Here is a 9688-nt window from a genome sequence, read left to right as displayed (position 1 = left end):
AAAACTGATTTGTCTAATCACATACACAATTAGATACACATCTACCAAAGTGGCCCTGCCCTGTAATAGACACCAGTGGGGCATTCACCACACAGTACCTGAAAACTACAGCTTAAAAAAAGGTGTCTGTTGAGTAATTCAGATTTCTATTGGACTCCTGGTTGAATGGCTTTGATCCATTTAAAAATAAAACAAAAACAGTAACGATTTGTCCCCTCTGCACAAGGGAAACCTACCCTATATTTTTTTCTCCTTTGTGAAAACAAGCCACATTTCTCTTCTCCAATGGTTCAGCATTACCAATCCAAGTCTTGTATGATGACCTAGGGATTGTGCCTCTCTGCCATCTAATTGTCTTCACTTTCCGATTCAGATTCTTCTTCTGCGTTTTGAAAACAATCACTCAACAAATTTCTTCATCTGGTCAGAAAAACACTTTTGCCTTTGGTTGGTCACGTGTGCTTCTTCACTCAGCAAACCAGCTTTATATAAGAGAAGCACGATCTTCTGAAATGCCTTCCTTCATGAAGTCGATGTTGTTGTAACAGTAATCCTGGACCTTCTGCAGGAGGATCAGCTCTGACTGGCCTTGGGAGCTGAACATGACCAGCAGGGGAGCGTATTGCTACTGCCCTCGCAGGAAGTTGGAGAGCTCCTTTAATTCCATGTAGGTGAAGTACTTAGCAAAGTGATCTATAGTTTGTCTGTTAACGGGAATGAGTTCAAGCAGCCTCTTATCTAAGTTGCCTTTTCTCAAAGAAGAGGTAACAGAGTTGGCATCTTTTCCTGCCATCCAGACTTTAAAAAGCTTGACTGAAAATGAGGCCACAATACCTTCTTTAACAAAAAAGTCTGTGAAGAGACTGGTGAGGATGGTGGAAGGAAGGGTGTCATTGCCTAGCAAGATCCCTGACAGCACTGCCAACTTTGTCTGCGCTGTTTCAGTAAAGGCTTTAAGGAAGAGGAGAAGCTTTTTCATTGCATCCTCAAAAGCCTTTCCACATACTTATATCTCCTAATGACTTTATTGAAGAACTGAGCATGGTTTCAGATGGTTTCATGATCTTCTTTGGCTGAAAAAACATAGTGGCTGGTCATGTTGATCTTGTCACCATCATCTATGCGTGTCCCTCCAGGGGCAAGCATACTGCCAGCTACCAGGATATCAAAGACAATGGAGGAGTCCGATTTATATTTTTTAAAAGTGAATATAATCCGTAGCTGATGTTGCTAAGTGGTTAGAGCACAACTTGCCAGACATACTCTCATTCACTGCTTTCTAGTTATAAGAGGCACCAAGGAACATTAGGCAGGATGAACAGGTCATCTGAAAGGGAACCTCAGCGCAGCAGTCTCCAGGGCCTCCCTTTGCAGGGCTAGGATGGGATCAGGTGAAGAACCCAGAGCCGTGACTTCGGTCCATCAGGGATGGAATGATTGCCGCCATGGATAGCCTCGATGATTTGGAAGGTTTTTCTGTTTTTTCTGGGTAGAATTTTTAGTCATGTTCACAGGGCTTTACTTGGAATTTCAGCACCACGGACAGAGGCACAACGTGCTATTCCATGAATTGCCACAAGAGGGCAGAAAAGGATTATTTTTGCGCATGAATTGGCTGATAGCGTCCGTTGAGGGCTAGTGCAAGAAGTATACACAGCTGAAACCGATTTGACTCAGTGGATAGAGCATTGGCCTGCGAACTGAAGGGTCCCGGGTTCGAATCGGGTCAAGGGCATGTACCTTGGTTGCAAGCACATTCCAAGTGGGGGGCGTGCAGGAGGCAGCTGATTGATGACTCTCTATCATTGATGTTTCTAACTAGAAGGAAAATGTAAACATTTATCCTATAAAACCACTGAGTAAGTCTGCTTTATGTTAACATTTTAATAAATTACAAATTAAAGGATGCTTGGTCTTAGCACATTTCTACAGGTTTATTTTATCATTCATACTGAGAGGGACAGACACGGGAATCAGGCAGAACCCTTTGAGTTACAAGAACACATTTTGAAACCATCGTATTTCAACACTAAAACATATGTTCAGAAAAATGTCTGTTTACAGCTAATTTACTAGCAGAAAAAAATATTCAGTAATAATAACCTAATGTCAAAAAAAGTAACTTGAAAAAATATTAAGCAATATTGGAATTTACTAAGATCCTGGAAGGTGTGACTCATTTTTTAAAAAAACACATCTTATTGATTTTTTACAGAGAGGAAGGGAGGAGGATAGAAAGTTAGAAACATCTATGAGAGAGAAACATCAATCAGCTGCCTCCTGCACACCCCCAACTGGGGATGTGCCCGCAACAAGGTTCGTGCCTTTGACCAGAATTGAACCCGGGATCTATCCACTGAGCCAAACTGGTTTTGGCGGTGTGAGTCATTTTGATGCTGTTGAAATTTAATCAGACAAATTCACCTTTTGCAAAGCAAATTCATCTTTTAAAAAATATTTTATTAACTTTTTACAGAGAGGAAGGGAGAGGAATACAGTTGGAAACATTGTTGAGAGAGGAAAAATTAAACAGCTGCCTCCTGCACACTTCCTACTGGGGATGTGCGTACAACCAAGGTACATGACCTTGACCGGAATCAAGCCTGGGACCTTTCAGTCCACATGCCAATGCTCTATCCAATGAGCCAAACCAGTTAGGGCAAATTCATCTTTTTTGAAAGTGTTATTAAAAATATATTTTTATTAATTTTCAAGAGAGAGAGAGAAATAGAAACATCAATGATGAGAGAGAATCATGGATTGGCTGCCTCCTGCATGCCATAGACATGTGCAGTATAATCAGTCACTTACTTGAAATTGCATTTATCTTATACATGTTTGATTCTTGTGTAGTATCTAAAATAAATTATTCGTATGCCACCAGAAGTTCTTAATTAGGCCCTCAGTGTGTATGCATATATAAGCATATAAGCAAGCCTACCTTTCCCTGTACTTGTTAAAAAGCATCCCAAAAGACATATCAGGCAGGGTGGCCTGGTAACCTTAAAGGGAACTTTTGCCCAACAGTTCTGTAGGCCTTCCTTTGCAGGGCTAGGGAGGAAAGAGGTGAAGAATCCAGCCTGGCTGATTTTGTTTAGCCTCCCCCCTACCCCCACCCCACCTCGAATTTTTGGTGGCATCTCATGGAAGATTTTTAGTTCCACTGCCCTGAAAGCTTAGGCTCTAGAGGACAACCACATTCCCCAGGGCACATAACTAGTAGGAGGAGACGTTTTCCCTTAGGAGCTGGTGAGTGGGCAGGAGGTATCCTACTGCCCCTTCCCTTCGTACACTCCAAAGGTGCAGCTGTGGGGTCAGCGCCAGTGAGTGTCCTGAGATCTCAGTGAGAGGAAAGTCTATCAATGTCAATGAGATATGCAAATATTTGTCTTCCAATAGGACTTGGCTCTGCCTGGTGGGAAAGCAGAGCCAAGGATTTCTGCCTGGAATTAATCTCAGCACCACAGAGACAAGATGACTCTCATAGAGGTTACTATGAGGAAGTTTTGAATAACTTCACTATTTCAGTCCCACAGGGCACATGCCCCTTCCGAATTACTGTTACAGAATGAACACCCAAATATTCTTCCTATACCCTGTTTTTCTAGCATTGATTTCCTATATGGAGTGAAAAGGACAAGACCTAGGATGCCCGCATTTTATTTTTGTTTAAGATCTGTTCTCTTTCATTGGTTTATTTAACACACAGTTACTGACTTTGGCATTTTAACCTTGCTGGATTCAGAAAATTCATGAATGAATAAACATTGGTTTGTGCTTATAACACTCACATTTAAGCTAGGGAAACTGACACATCAATCCTAATTTCTTGCATGTGCAAGTAAACGAAAATGTCTATTCCAAGTAATGCAAACAGGCACAGGAGGACATGTTTATTTCTAGTTAGGGTGGCTGGGAATGGTTTGAAATTTATATTTTCAACAGCGAATCGAAGCTGTAGCTGGTGTGCTCACTGGCAAAAGTATAGGCCCACTCTGCAGTGAAAGACTAGATGGAGGGAGAGTGGGAATGTGTGGTAGATTCTGTGGAGCAGGGGCATGACGAGGTCTATGCTTAGAGAGAGGATGCTGAGGACAGTGTGTGGGATGGGTTTGAGCAGAAGAGCAATTCTCTCTGAGTTTCTTGTGCAGGAGACCATGGCAGGCAAGGAAGAATTTCTATAAGGCAAGTTCTCCAGGACAAGGCCGGCCCCACATGCTCTGTACTGTCACTGCACAGTGTGTGTGGCCTGTGCCCTCTTTATTTGCAGAAAGGGATGTGTGTGTGATTGCCTACACTCCATGCAGACTTTCATAATCAGTGGAAAATAGACTTGAAATGACTTTATTGCAAGGCTAGGCTATACCATTGAGTTGTCTGGAGCACTTGGTCAGTTTAATCTCTTAGAGGCTCTTTTTGTTGCCATCTTTAAAATAATTTTTTTTCCCCCCAATGCCCTATAGAAGGATTTTCAGTCTGAAAGCTGGTAGTGTATGATGTTGTTCCTTGAATGGGCACAGGATGGCAGCAGAATATCATTTTGCTCAGTAATGGGTTGACAGCATCCTTTGTGGTCTAGTGTATTAACCATATCCTTCCATAGACCTATACAGTATAATCAGTAACTTACTTGAAACAAACTGAAAGTGTTTATCCTATAAAATCAGTGCATTAGTCTGCTCTATGTTTACATTCTAATAAGTCACAAAATAAGAGATGCTTGTTCATAGCATATTTCTACAGGATTATTTTATCTTTCAGTCTGAAAGAGATGGCCATAGGTATCAAGCAGAACTCTTGGAGTTATAAGAACACGTTCTAAAAGTACTGATTTTTGCTCTTACTGGTTGGGCTAAGTGTCTAGAGCATCTTAAAGCTAGGGCTTTAAGAAAGGGTGGTTTTTTTGTTTGTTTGTTTGATTTTTTTAATATGTTGTGGATCTCAGAGGGGAAGGGAGAGGGAGAGAGAGAGAAACACCAAAGATTAGAGAAAACTTTCCATTGGCTGCCTCCTGCACTCACCACTCTGGGAATGGAGCCCACCACCTGGCATGTGCCTTGACCAGGAATGGAACCACACGACCTTTTGGTTCATAGGTCGAAGCTCAACCAAGGAGCCACACCGGCGGGAGGGCATCGGTGGTTTTAATGGTTTCCTCTGCAGTCAAAGTTCCAAAGAACAGAGATGAAAAGAACATTAGCTTGAGAATTGGAGGCGAACTTACCAGGCACTGGAAGCTCCGGGTCCTTCTAGAGGGACTCTGCTCTCCAACCCTCACCCCCAGCCTGTGACACAAGGTCAGGCGGCCCAAGGACAGGGTCCTCCCAAGAGAGACACTAATTCCTCTGCCTCCTGAAATGCCTCCTCCCAGGCCTCCTGTTGCTGCCACCTCACCTGACAGGCCATCCCACCTGTAGCCCTGCAAGCTGGCAAACCGCCACTGCATTTCTCTCTAAAAGAAAATAAAACATTTTCATTGATTTCAGCGACAAGGATACATATACACGGTGATGATCAGCTGCTTCCTGCACCTCCACACCAGACATGGTGGCCCCAACCCAGGCATAGAACCAGGAATCAGATCAGGGACCTGAGGGTTCCTAGGTTGAAGCTCCACCGCTGAGCCACACTGCCCAGGTGCAGCCTGGTGGAATCCCTGTGCCCAGGAGAGAAAGACTCCTTGGCTGTGGGCTGTTAACTCTGTTAAATCAGGGTTAACACCGCATTAACTTAGGGTTCACACTGCCTTTGCATGGATTTGATCCACCCCTGCGCAGGGGGGTTGCCCAAGCTCCCCATCTCTTGCAATTCAGAGGTCCGGGGCACCTTGGCTACATCCCAGGTTCTGGTTGCCTTTCGGGGGGCGTCTCTGGAACCTGCTGGGTCCCTGATTTCCGACATTTTTATCCACCAATTCAGCAAAGTGTGAAAGCACTGGAATCTGGAAAAGGTTCCAGGAGGAGGGCCAGGAGAGGTAAAGACTCAATGCAAAGTGTGCCTCTCACTGGAAGGGGGTGTCAGTGGGGTTTCTGGCCGCCTGCCAAGGGCATTCCTGGGACAACGGGCCACGTTGCAATCCCATCAGAGGACTGGACTGCAGAGATGCATCAGTGTGAACTTTCCTGATTCTGATGGTTGTGCAGAAAAAGGCCCTGATTTATAGGAAATTTACCCTGAAGTATTTGGGAGGGAAAAAAATAAAATATTTGGAGTTCACAGGGTATCACACAGGTAATTTCAGATTACTCATGGAAAGAGGTCTCTGTGCTATACTTGTCATTTTACTATAGTTTGGCTTTGGGATGGTTTAAAAAAAAAAAAAAGTTTAAACAAAAACCACAATTCCAGATATGTTCACAAGGAGGCGCCCTAAGAACACAGAAGTGGTGTTACCAGGTATATTGGTTAATAATGGGGCCCTCACCCCAATGCAGCAGAGGTTACCAGCTGGGAGGAACCATGGGACAAAGAGAGAAGCCACCCAGAGGCAATGGTGCAATGACAGGACCCCTGTCCCCTGGGAGTGGAGGAGGAGGTGGGGGAATGTTGAAGCCCATCAGAGCAAATGGCCACCAGGTGAGAGGCCACTTACCCAGATGTCACAAAAGGAGACACAGGCTGTGGGCAGCCCAGGTGCCATTTTCAGCTCTGCCCTTTTACTGCTGTGTGCCTTTGAGGAAGTTCCTTGCCCTCTCTGTGCTGCAGTGGCCGCACCTGTCCAATGGGCCACAGCTGCTCCTCATAGGAGTGTGGGATGATTTTGTGTGTGTACCCCACTTGCCCTGAGGGCTTGCTGCTCCCTAATCAGCAAACCCACCTCTCACCCTCCCCTTCCCGGGACTGAAGATGCCCCTCTGGGCCTCTTGCATGGACCCTAAATGGGCCACTGCTCTCCTGTCTTCTAGTTAATCCCAGCTGTCACAGTCCCAGCAGGAAGGAGATGGCACCACGAATGATTTTCTCGAAGGACTTTGGCAAACAGACTGTGGCAGACAGCCAACCCGGGAGGTGGTACCCTGTACACAGAGACCAGCCTGGGTATCAGGGAGGTGGGGCCACAGGGACATGTGAGTGTGGTCACTGAACAAGGGGCGGGGCCAGTGATCAGGATGGGTGGTCATTGGGGATGGAGGAGGGGCCATGTGAAGAAGGAGGAAGAAAGGATGTGGTCCAGAAACCCTGAAGCTAAAGAAGCCAGAAGGAGCCCGCAGGGAGCACAGCCTTGATTTCAGATTCCGGCCCCAGAGGGGAGAGCTGTGTCTGTAGGTTTAGGCCAGGTTTAGGCCAGTCTTCGTCATTGGAGCGGAGCCCCGGAAACAGACCCTTGTGCCTTCACACAGCTGGGCCTCCCTGCATTTCTGGGACAGGCTCAGCAACTTCAGCAACTGCCTCTGTCTGTTTGTCCTCTCTCTATATCTCTCTCTCTGTTTCTTTCCATCTGTGTCTGTCTCTGAGTGTGCCCAGCAATCCCACTTCTGTGTGTGTACTCCAAAGGACGGAAAGCAGAACCTCAGCCCTGCACACCTGTGTTCACAGCAGCACTCTTCACAGGGCCCAAGGGCGGGGCCACACAGGTGGCCATGGCCATGATGGATAAGCAATGGAGGTCAGCTGTAGGCAGGGCTCTCACTCAGCCTTAAACAGCATGGAGATTCTGACTCGTGCTGCCACCGGGAGGAGTCTTGAGGATGTGCTCAGGTAAGCCAGTCTGAAAGAGACACAGACTGTGGGATCCCTTGTGTCTGAGGCACCTGGAGAGGTCAAGGTCATGGAGAAGAAGAGAATGGTGGGAGCCAGGGGCTGTGGGAGAGGAGGGGAGTCAGTGTTTCCTGGGACAGTTTCCATTTTGGAAGATGAGAAGGTTCTGGAAGTGGAAGATGTTGATGATTGCACAGCAATTTGAATTTTTGTGCGAATGCACTGTATCCTTAAAAAGGGTTACACTGTAAATTATGTTACTAATGTTTTACCACAATTAAAACAAGTGTCTTGCTATCTATCTCTCGGTCTTTTCACTTTTCTGGTGAGAACAGAATACATTTGTAGGTACAAACTACAAAACACATTCTGTGATCTCAGTGAGGCCTCATATTAGCTCAATGCTTTGCATTTAAAACTGGCATCACACAATATAATGATGAAGAATAAAATTCAAAACTGTTATTACTTTAATAGTATTATTAATTTTATTAGCATTTACTCAGAAAACCAACGATGTATATTGTTATTTTTACTTAAAACCACATTAGACTGGCTGGTATAGCTCAGACCTGATTTTATGGATCCAGAAAGTGCTGTTATTCGCCCTTGCATGTCTAAAGACCTAACTTCAAACAAACTCTACTCTTCGTGCTATCACCCAATGCCCTTAAAAACAGTTGAGCACTCACTGATTTGGCTCAGGGGCTAGAGCACATGTGTCAAACACAAGGCCTGCGGGCCAAATCCGTCCCGCCAGGCCTTGCAATGTGGCCCGCACCGCACTGTCATCACTGCACTCCGCTGCGTTTCCATCACAATGACAGTTTATGACTGTTCAGTAAACCATTCGGCCCGCGATTTAGGCTGGATTTTAGATTTTGGCCCCTTCTCTGATTGAGTTCGACACCCCTATTCTAGTGAAAGGTTTTCTCAGCTGCGTTTCCTCTGATTCAGAGCTGGAAAGCAATTCTAACTCGTGAGTGTGCTGGCGAGGTTTCTGACTTTCATGTATATGGGAGCTTTTAACTTCTTTATAAAAAAACACACAAAAACATTCACTTGCCTTTTGGCAACTTGCTAGCCTGCAATAAATAGGGTTTGTGGACCATTAACCTATCTATTACATAATTTATTTATGACTACCGTGGGGCCAATTCAAACACATATACATTCACCTGTTTTCTTAATACATATTTTTAATGAGATTTCAGAAAGGAAGGAAGAGGGAGAGAGAGATGGAAACATTAATGATGAGAGAGAATCACTGATCAGCTGCCTACTACAGGCCTCTCACTGGAGATGGAACCCACAACCCCTTAGTCTGCATGCCCTCACTCTAGCCTAGGGGTGTCGAACTCAATCAGAGAAGGGGCCAAAATCTAAAATCCAGCCTAAATCGCGGGCCGAATGGTTTACTGAACAGTCATAAACTGTCATTGTGATGGAAACGCAGCGGAGTGCAGTGATGACAGTGCGGTGCGGGCCACATTGCAAGGCCTGGCGGGACGGATTTTGCCCTCAGGCCTTGTGTTTGACACATGTGCACTAGAAGGTTGCTGAAGCCTGCATGCCAGCTGCCCCAGGCTGAGCTGGGTGCCAGGACTCCAGGACTCTCTTTCTCTGTGAGCACTGCCACCTCGGGTGTGTTGTCCTTAGTCCTTATGTGTTTTGACTCTCAGACATAAGATGGCTACCTCACTTCCAGGCATTCTTTTTGAAATATAGGTAGAAAGAGGAGGAAAAGGGTGGCATTAGCAAAACCTGTTACTTTAATCAGGCAGCAGAGATGTTTCCACAAACTACCCCCCCCCCAATGCCTTTTGCTTACGCCTCATGGAACAGAGCTGTTTCCTACAGGCTACTCGGAGCTAAAAGGGCACCTGAAGGCACAGTACAGCTACTTAGCTCAGAAGCATAATACACGGTTCACACTCCTGCTTATTGATACCAATTTCTCTGAGAAACGTGTTTTGGACAGTTAAGTAAA

The 9688-nt window shown here is 45.4% G+C and overlaps 1 pseudogene; it reads right to left on the bottom strand.

The window, feature by feature from the left end:
* Positions 1 to 625: 625 nt before the first annotated feature.
* LOC118713996 lies at positions 626 to 6640 on the bottom strand (annotated as a pseudogene).
* Positions 6641 to 9688: the final 3048 nt, after the last annotated feature.

The sequence above is a fragment of the Pipistrellus kuhlii genome, unplaced genomic scaffold, assembly GCF_014108245.1.
Source record: "Pipistrellus kuhlii isolate mPipKuh1 unplaced genomic scaffold, mPipKuh1.p scaffold_m20_p_92, whole genome shotgun sequence".
Classification (NCBI taxonomy): domain Eukaryota; kingdom Metazoa; phylum Chordata; class Mammalia; order Chiroptera; family Vespertilionidae; genus Pipistrellus; species Pipistrellus kuhlii.
Note: the sequence above shows the minus strand (reverse complement) of the source record. Positions and strands in the feature narration are given on the sequence as shown.